Source organism: Phalacrocorax carbo, chromosome 3 (assembly GCF_963921805.1).
Source record: "Phalacrocorax carbo chromosome 3, bPhaCar2.1, whole genome shotgun sequence".
In the NCBI taxonomy this organism is placed as follows: Eukaryota; Metazoa; Chordata; class Aves; order Suliformes; family Phalacrocoracidae; genus Phalacrocorax; species Phalacrocorax carbo.
In genome coordinates, this window is record NC_087515.1 from 97,289,909 (window position 1) to 97,313,795 (window position 23,887).

General features: G+C 37.6%; 1 protein-coding gene across 3 annotated transcripts in view; it reads right to left on the minus strand.

Annotated features, from left to right (window-relative positions):
• Positions 1 to 23,887, minus strand: part of ADGRB3 (adhesion G protein-coupled receptor B3) — a 462,905-nt gene that overhangs the window by 144,388 nt on the left and 294,630 nt on the right. The window lies entirely within an intron of this gene.

Consider the following 23,887-nt stretch of genomic DNA (forward strand, 5'->3'; position numbering starts at 1 on the left):
TAAGGAAGTGAAAGAGACAATATGGGCTTTCGATTTGTGTTGAGCCCATTAATCAAAGGACTGGTCCAGTTCCACTGAATTTTGACTAAGCAATTCCCACAAGATAATGCTCTAACTGAGCTGCAGTGGTGTTGGCGTAGTATGTAACTCAACCACTTACAGCTAGAAAAAGGCTGCTAGGCACACAGTGATTGGCTTGGAATAAGAAAAATTAGTGCATATGAGGAAGAAATGAAGATCATTAGGGCTTCCCCATTACAACAAGATATTTAGGGTTTTTTTTATTTTATTTTTGGTCTTTTTGGTTGCAATCTGTTCATTTTATAGTTTTCACCAGTGAGCTTCCTGCGGTCATATAAATGTGTCAAGGAAAATTTTTACCTTTGAAAAGATATTTTAACTTTTTTAAACTTAAATTTAAAAGAAGAATATTTTTCTCTATTTAAAATTTACAGGGAACCATACATGTTTATTATCCTAAAGCCCACTGGCTTGTAAAAAATGACAATGATCACTAGCACTCATACATTAAATGATTCCTAGCTATTGCCACTTGCAAATGCAATTCAATAATTACAAGACTAACAAGGAAGATCAGTAGGAAATACAGCGTTAAAAGAGAAAAACCACAGAAATAAATATGTTCTTGAAATAATTCTTTTGACCATGGTGGAGCTGGCAAATAAACTATAGCTAATATAACCAAATTTTACAGATGTACGACAGATAAGAATGAGATGGTATATATGGCTATTTGTCTTTCTCTCTCATTTTTGAAACTCACAATTTGTACTTTAAGAATCCAACAGTCCACTAGATAGTACATATGACTGAAGGAAGGAGGTGAAGAGGCAGGTCTTATGAAGCATCACATCATAAATGATACCTAGGAGTGTCAGAAGCATGGCTGTCTTCAGAGTTCATGAAAGTTGTTTTCCTTTCAGATACTAGCATTAGGCTGAGAGAATAAGATGGATAGAAACATCTCTACACTCACAGTCCAGTAATGTTTCAATTTTTCTTTTGCCTTTAGTGTCTTTTCCTTAATAAAGTGGCAGCTTACTGTTCTTTATGATGTGGAGTTTATAAAGCACTTTTATAAAGCACTTTTTTTTTATAAAGCAGATATATTTATGGAACTTAGTGACAGCATAACATCGGTTACTACATCTTATGCAAAGCTAAGAAAGCTCTCCAAGAAGTGGTGTCATTTTGTTTGTCAGGCAAAGCAAACAAGTAATATCTGCCTGATAACCCTGGCTGCAGTGTGTTAGGCTGAAGTATGGAAGGCATAGTCTTTTGTGGCAATTATATTTTTCAATAAAGGCCACAAGGTTTGTGTTGACCTGACAGTATGTGAACTCAGGACTCGTCTCCCTGTACTGATTTGTTTCAGTTGTGACAGCAGTTATATAGCAGCCTAAATGCGTTTCAGGCTGGCTTTAGTTAACAGTAAAAACAAGTAGTTATTCTGTCTGTGAACGGGGCTTTCTGTCTGCAGATCAAAATGCAATGTGGGAGAGTGGAGACACAGTATAATACCAGAGGTCCCACACAAGAAACACAAACTGCAGTTAATAAAACTGCAGATCAAAATCACAACAAATCACAGTCAATCAGTGGCCACTACATGCTTGTGACCTTGTAAATCAAGTAAAACCAGCTGTGGGGCTAACAGAAAAACTGATTGATCTGGAACCAGACAAAAGAAACGGCATGTGAGCAGACTGTTAAAACACATATAAAAATAAAACCAAGCGTACTCAGCACCAAGGAGGGAGCAACCCCCACACTGAACATTGCACTTTTCCTGTTGATGCCCCAGGATGCCAGTGTCTCACTGTAACCCACACCCCCATTCTGCTTGAGGAAGATAAACACCATCAGCTTAGGACCCAGAGGAATTTTGTACAGGGAGTAATACCAGAGAAAAAGGGGAGATAGTAGGCAGCTTTAGTATAACAATTTTACCTGTATTATTAATGAAGCTTTTCTGTATTAATTTGTTTTGTGATTGTTGGTAGCACTGTAACTGAACTAACAATAGATATTGATATTTTTCTTTTGATTAGCCTGTTAAGATTTCAGTTAGACTAACAAAACCCCTTAGCTCTACATGTGTTTGTTCCCTGTCGCCTGCAACAAGATTTTGAGTGTTACTATAGATACCAAAATGGGAACTGGAGAAGTTTCCAAAGGCCCCCTCCTGTTATTATCCACAGTTGAAATTTCAGAATATTAGTAGTACTTGCAGGGGAGAGGGAATATTCTAAGTAGCTGGCTGAAGGTAATGCATATTCTGGGTCAGTCCCACAGTATAATTGTAGAAAATGCAGGTGAGAATAGGTTTGTCATTTTGATGGATGGAGCTTGCTTCATTTTTATTTATTTGCAGCTTATTATATGCTGTGTTTCTTTATGAGAATGGGGCAGGTCAACTGGCAGAAATGTTTCTGTTGGCTTTGTCCTAGTACTCGAGGTGGCAAGAGAGTCTCTGACGAGAAGGAGGATCACTTATTGCCTAGCAGCATTTGGGTATACACAGCTAAAACATCTTCTAAGGTGCAACAACCAGTGTGAGAGCTCAGCTAGCAGACAACCTGAAGCAGGATTGGGTGTTTACAGACTCTTGAAAAGAGCAGACACACAGTTAGGACTCTAAGGTGGCTTTTTAGAAAGGACTTCTCATAGGGACCCAGCAGGAACAAGTTTGCTGTAATGGAGCATTTGTCTTTTTATTTTCCTTTTTTTTAATTTTTATTTTTCAAAATTTCTTGTATTGCTTAATATTGCACATGATATTTCTCTTTTACTTTGCTCCCCTTGTTGATGGTAGATATTTTAATTGATTAGAGTACAAGGTTGTTACTTGATCCATAACTGCTCTTACTGAGTCTGCCTTTTTGAGATCCTATGTTTTCTAAGAAAAATAAAGGAACAGTCCCTATAATGACAAAATGTCTTAGGCAATGTCCAGTGAAGGGATCCAATGTCCTTTCAAGGGAAAATACATAAAGTGTGGCAAGATTGTCCTAAGTATGCTTTATCATCTTTTCATTTTAAGAATTTTCAGTGAAGCAGGTGAACTCTGTCCCATTTTAGTCACTGCTTGTACAACATTGCTCTTGGCCTCCTTATTTACCCTTTCCTCTGAGTGCCTCTAGTTTTGCAATATTTCTTCCAGACTAGTTCCATTGCCTGAATTGAAACTTGTTTTCATGCACATATGGAGAAACTATTGCTACTGTCCTGTAAAATCACATGGACTCTTCTGAATTTATCTGCTTTCTTGTGACTTACAAATACCAGTGCCTTTCCAACATACCAGTGTTTTGAATGATTTCCTCAAGGTGAGCAAGCTTTCATATTTCTCAGATGAATAGCATTTTTCAGTTTTACCATGTCTGTAATTTCTCAAATTACACTTTATCTTTTTCTTTAATGATGTGCACACTCCTAATTTAATACTATCTTCAGATTTCATTAGTGTGCTCTTTACTTTTTCTTTCAGCTTACTAATATAGACGTTAAACAAATCTAACTCTTGCCAACTCTTGCTAACAAATGCCAACTCTTTTAGATTCCTCCTCTTAATATGTTGCTGTTTATTATTTCCAGTTTTTTGTACTCATTTAGGCAGTTTACAGCCTGCATGGTCATGATCTTATTGAAGGCAGTACTGAATCAAGTATTAAACCCTAAAATTCCTAAGATGCCATATCAAATGCTTCACTAGAATCCAAATATATATGATCTACTTCATTCCCACTGCCCATTAATTTTGTAATTGCATAAAAACAAGCAATGAAGTTTGACTGATGATATACAGTTCTTCTAAAGCCTCACTGCCTCCTGTTCATGGCTCTTTTATCCCAGCTATGAATGATGGAATATTTATTTCATTGCTTTTCAGGGCATTCAAATAATATTTATGGCATCATAGTTGTCAGTATCAATCTTTTATTTTCTGGAAATCTATACCACATTTATTTTTCTCTATCCATCTAGTATGTTCTCCTTCATCTATAAGTTTTTAGAAATGAGTATCTGTAGGCTTACTGAAGTCATTAATTCTTTCAATCTCAAAGACAGCATGTCATTCTTGCCTGTGTTTGGAGTACATCATTAATATCTTCATGAACAGAGCTTTTAGAGGGCCTTCCTTCATACATATATAGGACGTTGGGTCATGTGGTATATTCTGAACATTAATCCATGGACATTTGTCCTGTTTACAAACATATCAACATTCTCTTGAGTCCAAGTACGCTAATTGTCACTCCTAATTGCCACAAAATCACTCACATTTGATTGGTCTTCCAGAATATGAGTGTGACCAAGCATTGGACCAGGTTGGCAAGAAGGCTGTGGAGTTGCCACCCTTGGGACTATTCAAAACCTGATGACCCAAGCAACCTCCTTTAACTGGGCCCCTTTGAGTGGGGGTTTGGACTAGATGACCTCCAGAGGTCTCTTTCGATTTACATGATTCTGTGATTTTATTAACTTAACTTCTTGAATGCTTAATTTTTAGTCTGAATTGTTAATGAACTTCGTATAGTCATCTGTTCTCATGTCAGTGTTACTCATGCATACAGTGCGACTCCTCTCCTGATATTTACTCCCCATTATAAATATAAAGTGAGGGAGAGCATCTCAGCCTTGGTTGACATATATTTGCTGTGATAACCAGTTTTTAAAAAGGTGTTTGCCGTTTCAGGTTTTTTTAGACATTATTAATTTTATGTCTTTTCTAATGCCTTTTTTCCTTAATATTTTTTTCTCTTAAAAAGAACTCTACTAATCACTTTCAATCACTGACAATTGGCTCAGAACATAGGCTAAAAAGATACAATGTGAATCTGAGTATACATTATCCAAATATGGTAAATTGAAACTTGCTGGTATTTTATATTCCCATCTAATTTTGCGCATCATTATGCACTTAGAGGTCTGATGTGTGCATAAATTAGATTTGAATATACCAATTGTTTCTAAAAGATATACTTAACGACATATATTTTGGGAGCATGACTTTGAAACAATAGCTGGCTCAGTTAGATTCTTTCTTTAGGGTATGAGAAGACCCATATTTGTGGCATATTGTATCACTTCTCAAATGGATTTCTATCTGATGATCAAGTATGATTTGATCCAGAAGTCAAAATAACGAGCTAGAAGAAAATCCTTTAGATACAGAATCTTGTCCTGCCAAAGTGAAAGGCTACTGGTCTCCTTGTTTTCCAAGCCAACTGTAACTGTAGAAAGGTAGGGCAATCAAATTCTCTTATTCAACAGCAACAAAGTAAGGCATCTTCACTCTGCAGTATTTGTAATAAAATTCCATAACCTTAGCAAGTTCTACTATCCCATGTTGTTGTTCCTGGCCAGATTGTGCCACCAGATGGTGCAAAATTATTCCAAATCTTTTAACTGGAAGTGACGATGGACCAACTTTCTACTTAATATCTTGACTACTTCCTGAATAACCATTATCTCTGCCTATTAATGGCTTTCAAAATCTATACTATGTTATAATCAGAGAACTCCTCAAATGGGAGATATCTGTTATCTCTGCCTTTTTTTCCTTCTAATCAGCTGATATAGGTACGTAATGTTGTCAACCCAGTCCTCTCACAGCTGAATCCACTGTCGTCTGCGGGCTGATAACACCTCACACTTCCCAGCTGAAAACATATTGTGCTAATACAGCTCTCCATTATTTTTCTTCACCTTGTGGAAGGATAGAACTAAGCAGTTCTATTGTTCTAAACAGTTCTAAAAAAGTGTTGGGCTTGAGCTTTATCTATTGCAAGTATCTGCAGTTGGTCTGTGCCATTTGCACAAATTTAAATCAGAAGAGAACTTGTCACTGTTATCTCCATACTATGTACTCTGAAAGAAAACCAGGCCTGCTGAAGCATACATGATGATATCTTTGAAGTTTGATACCGTATTCTTCATCCCAACAACTACTTCCATCTCGTTATATTTACTGCACTTCTAAACATCTGCAATTGTTGCTTTCATTTTGTAACACATTTATAAGAGGCTTAAAGTTTGAAAGGAATTTTGCAATTTATTATAGAAAAGCATTTATTGCCAATCCTTTACAACTGACTTCTCATTTATGCCTGCAGTCATATTTGTGATATGACTTTATGCATCTAGTTGTGAGTACAAATCACTGACTTCAGGTGTATAATTGCTTAAAATGCTTGTCTAGTAAGCCAGGTAGTTATATGTCTAGGGAGTGATTTGCAGACTCTTTAAAACTCATCTATGTAACCATGGATAAAAGAACATATTAAAACATCCTCTTTTACATCTGTAGAGAATCCCTGTGTTTAACATTCAGACATGCACCTGCCATCAAACCTGCTTTGATTGGATATACAAATTAAAAGCTAGTCCTAAAATGGTAACTATAATGCTTGAAGAATAAAATGTGATTTGGTTTCACTCATTACAGGCCAAATATTATTTGAAACAAAATTACATGTCCATTACAATTACTTCAGGATTCCCTTGATCACTGCAATATCACTGGAATTAAAGTTTTAAAAGGAGAAAGGAGTAAAGGTATCATAGTGACACAGAAGATCCCTGTAGCATCCCTAGAGAACGAAGACTGAATAGTTTCCCCACTGCAATAATTAATTAATTGACTAAAATCCTTAGAGTATGGTCCTGTCCTGAAAAGTCACTGTAAAAAATGATATATATATTGTATCTGACTACCTATTTACTGACTCTTCTCTAGTTGTAACATTTTCATATGCCTTTTACTTAACAACAACATAAGTATTTCTGATACCATAATTTAGTCTGTGGAAATTTTCAGATCAGTAGAAATATATTTAGAAAGGAAAAGTAAATATCCAGGTTGTCTCCACAAAACCAAGCTGAACATTTATCGGAACCTCTCTTAGGCTACAAGAAGTCACTGAACTTGTGGACTGAGTGAAGTCAACTTGAATTGTTAGCAACAGACCTGAAAGCCTATGACATTATTCTACAGAATCATTTTAATTCTTTTTCACTGCTATGTATTTTACTCCAGACATAACTAACAGAAGTGCTTCTCAATACATGAATTTTCAGTACCTGTATGTGGAAAAAAATCTGTTCCTTCAAAAGCATAATGAGGCTTACAAGAAAGCAGCAGAATTAAGCACAAAGATGGATCAGGGTATTCATTATATAACAAACCTAATCTGTTTCCAGATGGACTTTATATTAGTCAACAATTCCCATTCTCAATTCGTAAACAAACAAAGATTCATTAAATCTGGGCAAAACTACCAGTGCTAAGAGTTTTACTGGACTTCTACAGTGAAAATTTCTGAAAAATATATATTGTGTGATACATTTTAAAGGCAATATTTTATACTAAAGGTAATATTTCAAAGTGTGTGTAAGTAAGTACAAAATAAATGAAGGAAGCAAATTACTAAATGAATGTGCAAATAGCAAACTTCAGCTTAAAAACAACTGATCTTTTTTAAACTTGCTAAAAATGGAGTGCAGGACTGTGGACCGCTGCTGTAGCACACAATACTTAAAAAACATTCCCAACACTTAATCTCTGCTCTGCAGCTTTCAGAATACCTAAAGTGTCCGAGACATGCATTCTTACAGTGATTTAGGCATTCAGTACCCTCTGCAGGAAAAGCTAGAAACCTTAGGATCCCAGTAGTTAATAAGTATTCGGACAGATTCTGCACATTAAATTTCAGCTTAGAAATCCAGGCAGAGTCACTGTGGGAAAGGCTGCAGTACACAAAACTGCCACATCCCACCTGGCTGAAGTACACAGGTCCTTGAATCAGCACCTCTGCTAGGTTGCGGAGGTTAGTCTTGGCATACCCTGGTGCTTGGGTACCTTGATGATCCAGACTGGGAACCTATTACTTGCACCATGGCTTCTTTCTGGAATTCATGTGGTTTCCACAATGAGGAGCAAAGCATGCAGATGGTGTGTGCATAGCTCTGTCTGGCCTTGGTACAGGACACTGGCTGGAAACATGCTTGAGAAACACTCCTGGAAAGAGCTGGGAACTCAGAACTGGTATTGCCTGCTGAAACCTAGACATACCCTGCACCAAAAATGGTTTAGTCAAATCCTGAGCAGGATAACTCTGCTTAAAAAAACCTACTGCTTGATAGTTTCCTTGGCTACAGAACAAAAGCCAAGCAGGGCAATACCATTAGAATAGCTTGTGCTCCTCAGACCTTCTGGTTTCAACAGAAGCCATTCTATTAAAAAATTGTAAATACACACCTGCTCACTGCCCCCCTCCCCCTTTTTTTCTTCCTGACCTCTGTCAGTTTGAGCTTGAATTTGAATTTTAGCCCAAACTAACTGCAGTATATATGAAGGGTATAACATTCCTGGTATACGCCTCTATTAGGAAATCAAACCCAATTAGATTGCTTGACTCCAAAGAAATAAACAGCGCATTTAAAATGTATTTATGTTGATTACTAGGATTGTAAATTGTTCTGTATTCCTTTATTTAAAGGTTATTTCAATTCATCTTAAAGATGCTTATGGATGCAACAAATTCTCACATAATATTAAGAAGCAATTAACCACAGAATGAGATCAAAAAAGAAAAGTGGCATATTAATTTGGTACGTACCTATATACAACAAAGAATTTTGGAAGCAAGCAGGGGAACTCAGAGCATCAGTCCAGAAGGAGGGTGAGGGACAGACAGGGCAGATCTTTAAGCTTTTACCTTGCCAGTTCCAGCTCCTGAATGTAACTTGTGTATTTTACTTGGGAAATCACTGTGCATTAGGACCAATGCAGTGATTAGCTAATACTACTGCATTTTAATTCAGACAATAGAGTCTAAAACTAGAGACTGATTCCTCTCAATTATTCATATGTAAATTACAGGGGGGTAAAAAAGAAAAAAGCTCTGACCACTCAAGTCAAACCCATTCAAATGAGTAAACTAGAAGGATGAAATTTAGAAGGGAAAATTTAGTTTCTTTCTACCACCTTCTTCCTGCAAGACTCCCACTCCCCATTTCAGCTTTCTGAGACAACAGTCCTTTTAGTGTTTGTACCCCATTGACTCATTTCCTCTTAACCCTTTAAGGAAGGGCTGGTGGCCTTGCTGCTTTTCTTTCCCCTTCTATTTACTCTTCCCTTTTCTACCTATCTCTTGCTTGTTCAACAACAATCTCTTTCCTGTAGTCAATTTCTCGTTCTTGTCTCCCTTTTGAAATCCCTTTTTCCCTCCTTTTCTGGATTGCACAGAAGCATATAAACTTTCAGTGTTTGCTAATGTATTTAGTGATAATTTTCCAATCCCTCACAACACAGGAAAGATGGAAAGATAAATGTGAACTAACTGTTCTTCCCCCCCCCCCCCCCCCAAAAAAAAATAAAAGGGGGTCTGAGGCACCTTTCTGTTTACTCCATAGCTGCAATAGGAGTTTTTGCTTCCCTCTTCAAGGCTGGATCTCTCTGCTTCACATTTATCACATTTCTGGGCTACTTTTCCTAATTTTCTTTCCCATTCCCCACCCCCTCCATTTTCCTTCTCACTTTACTTCTGTCATTTGAATTGTTCCTTCCCAGTACTTGTATATCTTCTTCCTCATTCTCTTATCCTATTTGTGTCCTTCCTTTCTGTTTCTCCATCCCCTCTCTGTTATCTCATCTGTTACTTGTTTGTTGTAATCTGCTTCACTTATGCCAGTGAACACACTAGAAAACCTCACCTCTCAGTGGGTAATGTTTACCCAAATGCCTCAGGAAGGGAGAATGCCTGAGTGCTTGCATCAAAAGATATCTAAAATAGAAGTAGGGAGAGAGGAGAAAGAGGAAAGAAAATTGTGTGGAGCTGCAATTACTGTAAGTCTTTCTACTGATGTGGTTGGATGATATATGTCTGAATCAGAGAGCCTTCACTGTCACAGGTGTGTAAAGCCACCTACACAGAGTAACTCCAATTTTTTATGTCCTTTACAAATGCTCTCAAGCTGCACCACGGTTTGAACAACACTTACGTTTACCTTTTGAAAAATGGTGTGAAGAAGTATTGCTACCACATTTACATTTTTATAGTATGGCTTGCTCTGAAAGTGTTAGAGGAGATTGCCTGGCTTAAAGCCTGGCTCAATGATTCCTGGAGGATATTTTTTCCTGCAGTATCCAACTACCATATGGAGTGCCAAGAAGCATAAAAGAGATTTCAGAAGCAATTCCATGATTACAGTTACTATACATTAAAGGCACAGAAGAACTATTGTAAATTATCTGTATGGTTCTTGCATAATAAATTACTTTGCTCAAATCACAGGTGACAGGCTTCCATTACAGATCATTTTATTTAAATGCATGGCAATCTTTTTAAACAAATGGCTCCTAGCAGCAGAACTCCTGTGATTCTAACAGTACCTCAATCCAACACTGCCATTAAATGCCTCCTGAGTGACCTTGAGCAAATCATTCTCCACCCCATGGCCCCGGCTGCCTCCCCTCCTGTGGTCTGCCTATCCTAGGTATTTAGACAGTGACAATCTCTCTTTGGAGTAGTTAGATCATTTTACCACTTTTTAAATTCCTAATGCAGTGGAGGCTATACTAGTCTCTAGGAACTTCTGTAAAAAATAGTTATTAATAATTATAATTAATCATACTAATAGGATGAGTTTTGGAACACATGACTGGCAAGCAAAAGTAAGAGTCAATTATTTCAAAGATTTGGACCTGAGGATGAGTTGCATTGAGCAATGGTTGAAGACCATACAAGCAACACCACCTGTGAAGACTTTGATTGAAATGACTCAGCACAGGGAGGGAAGAGAGAGGATAAGAATCTACTTCTCCATAGCAACCTTCAGCTCCCTTAGATATAAAGCTATTCTTTCCTCTGCTGAAATTGGTGATATTTTCTATGATCACTTCCTTCTCCATGCAAAGTATATCTGTCCACCACCCAGCTCCTGGGCAGCACTTACTTCTCTTGGCAACCAGCAGCCCTCTGTTCTACATTCCCCTCAGAGCCCCTTGCATTTTTTTTCTTTGCTCTTTGTCACCTTTTGGACTCTTTCATTAATTGGACTTCTGGCTCTGTAAGCTCATGAAGCCTATGAGAAGGATTTCAGTTCTTTCCTGGGAAAGCCCCACTAGCTGTACACCCTCCAGTTCCTGGAATAAGTGAAATGATGTTCTAACATGATTGATTTTCAGAGGACACATGCTCTATGCACTGAGTGAAGTAGGTGTCTTACAGTAAACAAGAAGTACAAGATTATGTAATTTAAAACTGCACCAAAGCACATATGTGCAAAATGACTGAATTAAGATTACACAGCCATCTTCTCTCCTGTCATTTTCCAACTTTCTAGAACTCAAATGGGCAAATGAAATAATAGTGTTCTTTTATCCTAAGGATTTTTGGGTTTATGGAGCTTCTTAGGTTTAAAAGACAAACAAGCAAGACTCCTTCCCAAGCTCCCAGTTTGAAATCCTACTATATTTTACTGACAGCCCTGTAAAATTCAGGAATCTTGGGGTTTTTCCCTCAGGTTCTGAGGGGGGTGTATTCCAGTAGTCACAGACTTCATTTTACATTGTTTTATTTTCACTCTGCTTGGTTTTCCCCTCTCTTCCCACTTCTGTTGCAGCCTCCCTCCCTTAAACACTTTTTACTCCCTCCCCCTCTACTGCTTTAAATCTGCCCACTTGGTTTCTCTTGCCAGCATCTCTCTCTGTCTCCTACTCATCATGCCAATATTCCCTCTTTAGAAGTCCCCCAAGTCTTCGTCTTCACTCTCAGGCTTTGCAACTAGGCTGCTTTTTTCCTTGGGCATCAAGACACAGGAATTTTCTTGTTTTGATTTCCTATAGGGAAGCTCCACACTGATGTTTTGGTGCTGTCAGAAATTATTTCAAGGACACCTGAAATACATAGGGCAGAGGAAGTCTTCAAAAAGTTTAACAATCACTCACTAATAAAACTCAACAATATACAGAATTTGAGATTTTTCAGAAATTCTTATCTTGGCTGCGTATGGGATAATTTTTTCCGCAGAGTTGCCTACACACGTGTTCTTGACAGTGAAGCCACTGCATATCCTGCATCATAACATGTGAGACCTACATCTTTTCAAAGGGGCAACCTGAGGTACCAGGAAAAAAAAAAAAATTAATTCTACACTAAGAAATGACTGCTAATTTGGCTGAAATTTTACCACCTTTACATTTCAGGCAGAGACCAATACCTGATACACCTACAGTAATTGGTCCAGACATATTTAGACAAAATTGTAAACAAATGAAAACTTGGGTTTGTAACAGAAATTAGAAGATAATGTTAAAATCAGATTTTTGCTGCCTGTGCCCTATAATGCATGTATGTTCATCTTCCTACACTGTGTTAACTTCTGCAGGTTTCTGTACGACTTTTCCCTCCTGCCCCTGCACAAACACATGAAAACTTCTAGGGTGCTGGAGGCTGAATCAGAGGTCAGCAGTGCTAAAAATGTTTCTCTCCCAAGTCCATTCCAGGTACTGCAGAAAAGTGCCAGTTTGCTGAGATACAAATTCCCATCTCTGAAGAATTAGCTTCTCTCCTTACTGGAAAGGAAAAAGATCTTGGGAGAAACCGTATCTGTGGACAAGAGTGGTAAGATCCAGGGCCCTGAGGGCACTGCTTGGACATCTTGTCCCTGCCCAGCCCCCTGCCCTGGAGCTTCCTCCACCTACCCACGACCCAGTACTCCATGTCAGCCCTCCAGGGCCATCAGCCCCTTCCCCAGTGAAGCTGTGGCAGGGCTCATCTCCAGCTCCCCACAGCCCTGCCCTGCCCATCCACAGGCCCTGCCAAGCCGGGCCCACCCATGGGCCCACATCCTGGCTTGGCCTCAGCCCATGGGCATGGAGGTGCCCAGTCCCTAGGGCTGGGGCTGCCCTGGTGCCCCCTGGATGCCCTGCTCCTGGCTGGGGAGGTGGGACGGCACCTGGCTGCCAGGCCCTGCCCTGACGGACACGTGGGGAGCCCCCGCTGCTCCCAGCCCCGGCCCAGGGAGCTGCTGTCCCCCACTGTGCCCTGACACCAAGTGCAGAAGCACTGCCTGCACCCTTCCCCTTGTCGATGAAAGTCTGAAACATTAGCAAGGCCAATCTTACTTTATTCTGTTGGAAACAAATCAGAGTTTGTAGGACTTGTTTCCTTTACAGCCTTAAAGTTCTCAGGAAGTAAGAAAAGCAAGAGAAAAAGACACAAAGACACAGTCTGCCTGCTGCATTTCATGCACTGAGGAATGGTACGGATGATGCAGAAATAATGAGTTTATTATGCTTCAGTGTTAAAAGGGAAATATTATAAACTCGTAAGTGCAAGAAGTCATTGGAAAGCTTCTTACAGACAATTACTATGATGTCCTTGGACATGATGCTTATTTTCTTGTTCCTGACATATATAGAACATAAAAAATAATAATAAGAAGGGCAAGGCAATGCATCATTTATGTCGTTTTTAATATCTGGATTTCAGGTAAAAAATAGAAAGTTTTAAAGCACTCTGAATATATGTGTATTTTATGGATCTCAGTCAAATGTGTAAAATATACATTCACACATATACAAACACACTTTTGTTCTAATTCCAGCTTGACTTTTGAAGTGATTTTATTTAATATGTAATGTAAAGATTATTTGTTTGTGATTTCTCTGGTGTTCATAAATAAATCTAATTTAACTGTTTTTCCTTCTAGATACACAGCAGCATCTTCTATATGGTAACGCAGAGTATTTATTGTTTTCTGGACAGGGAGGGTAATCATGCTGCTAGGGACCTTCAGGAGGGAAGCTGGCAATGGGCTGATGAATACACAGTAAATTATTTCCTGGTAAGTCCTGAGAGCTGAAAAAAATGTGAGTTATCAAGACTGCATGCTTAATACAAGAAATACAAATAATCTAAGCAAACTGTAGTCTGAATTACCGCAAAGAGTATGTGGCTACTTCTTGTAGGAAGGAAGATGGATTTTGTATTTTCCTATCTGCAGTAGCTCATACAGTTATTATGGCAGAGAGGAAGAAAAGAGAAACGGAGAGGGAAGAATAGCTATTTTATTCAGCTTTCTTGTTCTGTTGTCTCAGCGCTAACTGGTGTAAGTAACGGACAAAGCTGTGAACTGCATTTATAGACACAGAGTATCTTGAATCTGCAGTGAGCATTTCTTGGAGAAGAAGGATCAAATTAGAACTGAAGCTTGAGATATTATTTCCAAACAAGCTTTCAGAATCATCAGACTATGCCTGCCTTGCAACTATGAAATGGCAGTACATGAGAGTTTTTCTTTTATCCTAACATACAAATACAACACAGCTGCCAGTATGGTTCAGCTGCTCAGGAATAACCCCAGTCAGTTAGAGCAGCTCACACTGATGCCCACTATCACAGCCAGGTTATTACTTATTTACCCAGGGCCACAGGCAAGTGAGATATTTGCTCCTGCATCTCAGCACAGCCTATATTTGTTACAAGCAGCCCATGTCACACTTTCAAGTTCCTGACTGCAGTGGAAAGATGCCCTTAAGAAAGTAAGATTGACAAGAAGAATAGAAATGCCACTTCACCTTTGGAGAAATTAGGAGTGGAGATCATTTTAAACATCACCAGGATTGATTATTACTGACTTTTCTGAGCTAATGATGAAGGATAAAGAATCAAATCTAGTAACTCAGATAGCTTTCACCTGACAACTGAGAACCTTTAGGACAATACAGACAACATATCGCATAGCTGTGCGTTGAAGAAGTACGCTGTAAGGGCCTGATCTCAACACGCTGTAGTTAATAACACTCCTGATTTCAGAAAAAAACCTTAGGGACTTTTTCCTTCTACTCCCACTCCTATTCTTCACCTCCCACTCCTGACATATTATGAGAAAAAAAATCTCAGACACATGATGGAACAGTTGATGTTTTTTCTATGACCCACTCAATCAGAAATTAAAGAAGCACCACTGGTAAAGCACCACAGTGCATAAGCAGCAAAATAAGCCTGAGTGCCCTTACCACACTTGAGAGAGACACTATAAATGAGTCTGTACAATTCTCCTTGCCCTGTTGTATATGTTACACAAAATTTTGCACCAAAGATTTGTTTTCCTGGATTTTGTGGGACACAAATACTAAAAAAAGACAGGAGAAATGGACAGCAAGTGAATTTCACTTCCAGGAAAAATGTTGACATGTCAGAACATAAATGTATCCTATAAAGAAGGCAAAGTTAAGCCATCTTGGTTTCTGTCCCTTTCTCACACAAACTATACAATAGAAAAAGATCATTAAAATCTCTCTTTTAGACAACTATGCTGCAATGCTAAATAATCCACTAGATTCCACCTGCAGACCATGGCAAAAGTAGCAATATCTTTGCCTTCTCTGAGTGCAATCCCAATAAAAAAATAATACACTAGATCTGGATATAATGGAGTTTGTTTCTAAACAGAGTGATGGAAACGAGGAACAATAATAAAAATTATCTGAGTAACTCTCAAATATTTAGACTCTAGCTTATTACTTTGCATATGTTAAAAAGTATCTGTAACACTAGTGTTTCCAAATAAATTTTAAATCCTTATTGAACAGGGAAAAACTGACAAAGATAAAATGTCATGGTCAGTCCACATACTTTAAAATTATTGTCCATTTTCTGCAATTTATTTAAAAGTGCAGATGCCCCCTCTAAATCATGGAAACTATATAGAAAACAGAACCTATTTAATTTATCTATTGAAAATTTTTGCATATATCCCGTGGGGTTTAACAGGACTTTGGTTCAAAAGAAATAAGTCCTAGAAAGTGATACAAAACAGTGCCATCATTTTCAGGAGGAGCTGCTGGTGGTGGATACTGAAGAAATGAGTCAACAACTGCTTAAAGAATGCACCCTGAAGTCTGTATAAATCCCTGCTTTCCTACTCAGAGCAAGCTGTTTGTCTTACTGGCTTGTTTCTCTTTCAACAATATATCTTGGCTGTTTAGACAGAAACTCTTCAAGGCAGTGAGACACTGGATGTGTGTTTGTACAGGTCCTACCAAAAAGTCTTCTCAATCCCTTCAGTTCCACCTAGAGGCACAAGCGCACAACAGCAGCAGGAATACCCAAAATGTACATAAGGACTATGAGGGGGCGGGAGAGATGTCGCTAGTCTTTGGGTCACAGGGAAAAAAGAATTAAGTGTGGAACCACAAAAGTATGAATCTTATGAATTTGTGTGTTGGTGGCTGATTCTCAGATCCAGATGAAGCTTTCCCTGTGTTAAATACATTTATAAGTCTGTTCCTGGGCAGATCCTTCTGTGTCTGAAACATCGGATCTGAGCTGCAGCCTTTCCTGCAGTTGCACCACTCTTACTAGCCGGTCGCTTACTTACATGAAGTTTGTAGGAAGTGAGCCAACTAGTTCAGGATGGGGAAACATCCAGGTACACATGTACTTGAACAGAAAGGAAAACATGGTGTGATCACAAGTCCCATTTCCTGAGGTAAGTTTGGTCAAACTGCAAAGTCAGTTTGTCACGGGAGGCAAGGATGAGTATCTGAAAAGGTCTGCTAAAATATGTTTTCAGATTGATTTGGTTGAGGGTTTCTTTTCTCCTGTATCTACACAGAACTCTGGATTCTGTGAATAAGATACTGGAAAGGAAAATGTTACAATGATAAAGCATTTCTGTGACTAATTTTTTAACCCTGTGAAAAACACTAATCTTATTTTAGGATTCCTTGTTTTCCAGTATTAATATTCACACATACATGACCATTATAACATTCTTTTGTGTGTTATCCTAATGATATATAATTGTGTTATGAGATACCAAATGTACTTGGAAATGAATACTCAAAATACACAGTGCTGAAGTTCATACATATGTCATTACAGTTCAGATGTATCTGGCACAAAGATTATAGGTCACATTCTCATCTGATATGGTCTGGTGTTGCTTGACAGATTCCGAACTACACTTAATTATAGCAGACGACGATCTTCCTGTATGTGTATTAAAAATCATTAAGCCAAACATTACTAAAGACTAGTCAATAAATATAAAAAATAAATTTCTGCATGAAAACATATGCGTTGCTTATATTTGTGTTATTTCATATCTTTTTTATTAGACATTAGTCTTCTGTAGAGCTTTTTCCTGTGGAAAGTGGAGGGACAAGAGGTAATTCAATACTTTTAAGACTTGACTTTTCAAGCTTTAGTGTTTGTACCCTCAGCAGAAGTACAAGAGCTGTTCCAGAAGCTTCTGATGCAGGTTTTCTCCCAGAGAAAACCTTTCACTCAAATCTGACTATTTGCTCAGGTGAATCATCTTTTGGATCAGGTAACAATCTTCCATAACTTCAATTTCAACAGGAGAAATTTTAACAAAATAATAGAACTCTTCTCTCTATTCAGTTTAATTTTATTGAGCCAATTTATGATCACTAAATCCATGTTTATTTCATGCAAGTAGCTTTTTAACAATGAGTGTGCTTATTGCTTAGCAAAACCAACTTTTGAAATTACAATATACAGCATTTAGTTCATGAAAATAAAAATTTATATCAGCTCTGGTATGTTGAAATAATGAGGTCCTACCATTTGTGCAGTACAGTTTTAAGTCATATTTGTCTCCCAAGTAACTTTAAAATAGCCTCATTGAAGGTCAAATCTGACATTTGTATTTAAGAAGGATATCTAATTCTATTTTATTAGAAGCTACTTTACCAACTTTTCCCAAATCTATTTTGACTCAAATAGATTACCACTTACTTCTTTGTCCTCCTCCACATCATTAATGTGCAATATTACATCTATGTGCCCTACTTTTGTCACTCATGCTCAAGAATGATGAATTCAGATGGAAAATGGTGCAAAAAACCAAGGGTACTAGATTTTCTATGCCCTGGCTATCCATTCTGAAAGAGAGGTCTAAAAGACCTTAAATTGTTAAATCTAACAAAACAAAGACTGAAAGATATTTGAGAACAGCAGTTACATCCACCAGGAAAATAACGAGGAAAAAGAGCAGTTTAACCTGGACAACATTGGCACAGGGACAAGTCACAGTCTAACAGGTTTTGTGACAGAGCTTTAATAACAGAATCTTCTGATGTGCTTGCCAGCCAAAGCCACTTGCTGTTCACAGTGACCCAGAAGGTCCTGTCCAGTCCTGCTTCACACAGAGTAAGGAAACACTGTAATAATGTTTTTTTGCAATTGGGAGTCTTTTACTTCTCACTGGTACTTTGAATTTCCAGTAAAACTTTCTCCTGCATTATTTTGGAAAGACATCTGTAGTGTACATTAATTCTTTTCTGGGTTTCATTTCTTCAAAGGTTAAAAAATCTTTATTAATTACCCATGTATGTAGGAAACTTGTTAGACATTTACTTTAGTAAAACAAATGTTAGGTGGTTCAAAGATTTATCTGAATTTCTGAGGAACTGTTATCTGAAAGTGAACCATATTACGCTGTTGTATATGACCTTAAAATCCAAATCAGTCTATCCTGAAATCTTCATGGGTCAGGTGAAAAGTTGTTATATTCACTGCACATACTTTATGTAATAAATAAAGTAAATTTTAATTGGAGTGAAGTTTAAAAATTATTTTAAATTTCTTTCATTTGAAGTTAAATCTATTAAAAAATATTGGACAATTTAAAAATAGATTCTAATAGGGAAAATCGACTATTAAAGAGATTCAGAACATCTGGATTCAAAACGATTCAAAATTCATTTAACTGACAACCTTGCAACAGAAATATATATGTTACAATTTAATGTTAGGACTCTGTTCTGACACCTGAAGGTAGTTGACTGTGGCATGCATATTTGCATAAAAGTGGATGAGGAAAGTGAAAAGTGAAAGCTGTGTATTTGTCCCAGTGAAAATGACTTTGGCTCCTGTTTGGAATAGAAGTATGTTTAATTACAAGATATTGTATGCACCCGTGAAGTTCAAAGGGTGAACTAAAAGAAAATGGTACGTGGAAGTGTAACACACCCTGAGAAATTCTGTAGCAGACTGATCCTGAACCAGTGCCAGAGGCAGCATCGTTAAGTACCAACACATCCATCAGAGGAGGACATAGCCACAGAACCAGATGCTTTTACAACAGCTAGAAGAGATGCATCTTGAATTAATGCCTTTGAGTCATGAATTTTCAATCATGTTCTACATGTGACTTTACACATGGGAGAGGTTTTGGGGGAAGGAGGCAACCTGAAGGTTTGCTGCTCAACCGTAAGTGCTGCAGCATATGATACAAGCAGCCAAATATTTATTCTGCCTTCACTTGCCTGCTAAGTATAGAAAAGATGTTTATGTGTTTGGAAATTGTTTTAAATGCACTTAGGTAGTAATGGAGAAGGGATGGCCTACACGGAGACATTATCTGAGCTTGCCAGCATGCGCATGTAATGTATGTTTTTTCTATGATGTAGCTGAAACACACCCAAATCCCACCTTACTGAGATTCACAGGAATTACTTTAGCCAAGTTTTTTCAGTTTCTTGTAAGCTAACTTAGAACTAAAAAGAAATAAAATAAATAAAAAAAGTACTCTGTTAAATTTCTCTGAATTTTTCTGCTACCTACCCTTACTTTGGCAGTAAAAGTCCAAGTAATGGTGTTTTAAGTACGGAAGGCAGAAAAGTTTTTGGAGTGGCTCCACCCATTTTTTTAACCTAGCTTTACAATCTGTTATGTAATAGATATGCCTACATCTCATCTCTATATATCTGAGAGTTTGGCATTTGGGGAGTGTGGTTGGGCGGGAAGACAGAATATTAGGAGAAAAACAGTGCTATGGCTACATAGCTGTCTGATTTAATCTCTCCTGCCTTGAATCTTCCCTGACTCAGAAATATACACTGGGTACCCTATATAGTCCATCATTTATGGAAGTAGTTATATTTACTTAACTCCCCTGCTCAGTTGGGAATTATGCGTTTTCTGTTCTAGTGTTTTATGTCTACTTAAGACCTTGTAAGTCACAGTGACATTTCTGCAGTTGGTTTTCTTCCTGCAATAACAAACCCCAAACCCACCAGCAGGTTGCCCGGTGAAGTGTTTTTCCTGGTTATTTTCAATTTTTATACTAAGTATGCATATGGCATAATAATGAAAAAAAACCTCATTCCAGTATGATTGACAAACCCAAAAGCCCTAGCTAGGAGAATACGTTTGTCCTGGTTTTGGCTGGGATAATTTTCTTCATAGTAGCTAGTAGGGGGCTAGGTTTTGGTTTTGTGCTAAAAACAGTGTTGATAATGTGGAGATATTTTAGTTGTTGCTAGGTAGTTCTTACACTAGTCAAGGACTTTCCCAGCTCACTATGCTCTGCTGGGTGCACAAGAAGCTGGGAGGGGACACAGCCAGAACAGCTGACCCCAACTGACCCAAGGGATATCCCATGACATCATGCTCAGTATATAAAGCTGGGGGAAGAAGAAGGAAAGGGGGGACATTTGCAGTGATGGCGTTTGTCTCCCCAAGTAACCGTTATGCATGATGGAGCCCTGCTTTCCCAGAGATGGCTGAACACCGGCCTGCCCGTGGGAGGTAGTGAACAAATTCCCTGTTTTGCTTCGCTTGCGCACATGGCTTTTGCTTTACCTATTAAACTGTCTTTGTCTCAGCTCAGGAGTTTTCTCTTTTACCCTTCTGATTCTCTCCCCTACCCCACCAGGGGGGAGTGAGCGAGTGGCTAGGTGGGGCTTAGGTGCTGACTGGGTCTAAGCCACAATATTAGCTATCGGAATCATTCAGAACTGTAACTCTTAGCCCAGTATTTTCACTTGGGTCTCTTGTACCCACCATGAGAAAAAGACATGATGTGGCCATGCAATAAGGAACAGTGTGTTTGTTTTAGGTATTCACATATTTTAGAGGCATTGGCATTCTGATTAAATATATTGTTCATCAACATGAAAACCTGATAAATGAATAGTATGCCTTGCTCAGATAATGAAATGGACAGCATTTACAGTAGTTCCAGAAATATTTAAGAAGTCAAACAACTCTAACTTTTTTTTTTAATGATAGTAAGTATAGAATGTTTGTTCTGAGCACCAGGGCACTGATTTTTAGCACTGTCTGGTTGACATTAATGCATGCCTAAACTAGATCAGAAACTGTAGTTCAAATATTTGAATTTTCAAAGCATTACCATAAAAAGAAAAAGATAAAAAAATAAGTATTCATCTGGTGTGGAGGAATATAAGGAAGACATAACCTTAAAAAATTGCTACAGAAAAGCTAAGAAACTGAGAAATATGAGCTTTTTTTCAGGGAAAGAAAACTACACATAGTTACTTGAATCGCAGTCTTGGATTTTTACCTAACCCTTTCTAGAATGTAACAGCAAACAGGAAAATATCAGTACTTTAATAATCTATTAGAAAATATAGTAACACAAATGTTTTATATTCCTAATGAATGAACCAGATGTAGTCTATCCATATACAATATAGGGGATAGAATGGGCCTATAACAGTGCTCCTTATTATATATATGTCTAGCTATAAGTTTTTTGGTAAGCTCTGACTTTCAGTCAAACTGTGAAATTCAGTTATATAAATTGTTAGAGTATGAGAGGGAAAAATATACATGAGATGAGAAGATCTGTGTATTTTATAGCAGAGAGATAACATCATTTTCTTGAAATTATATAGGAAGATTTAAGAAGTGCAGCATGAACTGATATATCAGGAAAAAATATTGTTTACAGGAACTTTTGCTGACCAGAAAAAGCAAATGTATATTTTGTATATAGCAGTGGACTGAAACAGATGAGTTTTTAAAGGACTGCTGAGTCAAGAAGTTTTTTATGTTTTCTTGCCTGAAAGTCTCTCTATATAAAATCTAATCTGTTCAATTCCACCTAACAGTTACTTTTAGAGATTTTTTTGAATGCCCACAGTATGAACATGGAAATAAACAACGATAAAGTAATTTTTTTGCCTCCAAATTTCTTGCAAAAATCACTGTTTATAGTCTGGAAAATATTTGCTCAACACTCCTACTGACTTTAAGTGGAAGACAGGCAAATCTTATGGCATAATACATTTCTAACTTCTGGGTCTTAATTCATACCAACACTGTATACAGTGCTTCCACTTCTACTACTTTGGATCAAAGGCTAAAAGTAGGCAGGCAATTTCATTGTCCACGTGCTGCATCTTCACTCAGATTCTTACTTTAGCGTGTCCCACTTCTACGTTTAAACTCTGACCAGGACCGCTGGCTTTCAGACAGGGAGCCCTACCTCTGCAACAAACAAAAAAAGCAAGTAGACAGATACTGGATATCTAATACAATGGTAAAGTGTGTGCACATATATGCAGACAGTAAATTATTTGACCAGTACTCAGTAAGGTAAAAGTTGCTATTATTTCAGTCTTTAATATTGAATGAAATGAATTTATATGAATGTACACTTAAATAAATATATCAGTCTTAATCATGTATACCATAAGCAGGTATAGTTAAAAATTACCCCCCAAAAAGTATTTTATTTTAGCCAGAGAAAGATTGTCTTGATATAGCAGTGATTTGTCTCAGTTCCTGAAATAATTTGTTCCACTTTACAGAATCAGAGAAAGCTATTCTGCCTGTACTGACCGGTTTCTACCATAGCTAGGCTGCTACCAGTATCCAAACCAGGTAGATGAAGGTATATATTGACTCTACACTGCAGTACACTGCAGTGACTAGGTGCAGAAATAGTTTGTGACTGTTACTTTTCCCTTTGTATCTAGATGTCTTTGGAGACAGCTGGCATCTGCAGTGATACTTGAAATATTGTGATCAATGTTACAGAGCACTGGATAGGAAAATCAAGGAAACTAGAAATAGCAAAATGTGGGATGCTTCTTGGTAGGTGTTATTTTGCAGTTCATCACAAGTACAACACTGAAATGTTGCCATTAGTCACATAGACTTGTTGCTGTTTTTATGCACAGAAGAAAGACTTAAAAATGAAGAGGAAACCATCTTCCAAACTAAACATCATCATCATCTTGATATTAGTATTTTCCCCTCTCAAAGGAAGGGTTTTCCTCCTTACTTTTAAAACCACAGAGAATGGGAAAATAACACAATATATATCAGCAAATATACTCAGAAAATTTGCATCTCTCTGCACACATATGGGAAGATCTAGAAGGTTTGAGGATATATGATGGAGGATTTTAAATAATCTTTTGGAAATTCTTCTCAGTTAATTTTTAAAAAAGCATCTTAAAATTTCTAGTCCTATATTGAAGAAGACTTCAGATGTGCAAATTTACAGATGTTCTTGAATACTGTGCCTCTGTAGATTTCAATTAGACTATTGATAGGATGTGTGTTTAAGAAATCTTAATCTAATACTTGGGTGAGATATGGGTCTCATGAGAAATTGTGAAACAGGGAACGCACATAGAACTGTTTCTTGGTGAGCTAAAACATAAGAAATTTTTGTGTTCTGTCTGATTTTTAAAAGGCACCAAATAACTAGTAATAAAAGGCCTGATTCAGTTCAGATTTACACTGATTCCAGCCCAGATACCAGAGAAACTGTTGCTGCGTTTAGGTATAAAAATGCCATGTTTTTAAATAACATGGTAATTGTGGGACTGGGAATAAAATTCACAAGCCTGAGAATTAGGTGTTTTAAGTTACTTTGAACAGTGATCAGGGAGAGTTAGGTGCTTGAGGACAGTATTCATAGCAGCCTTGTCTAAAGCACACATAACACATCAACAGATGTTTAAAATTCTGCTATGTTGGCATCTACAGGGACCAACACCTGAAACTGCTTTCCATATACAGGTAACAGTGTGATACAGATGTCTGGCTGTTTCCCTTTT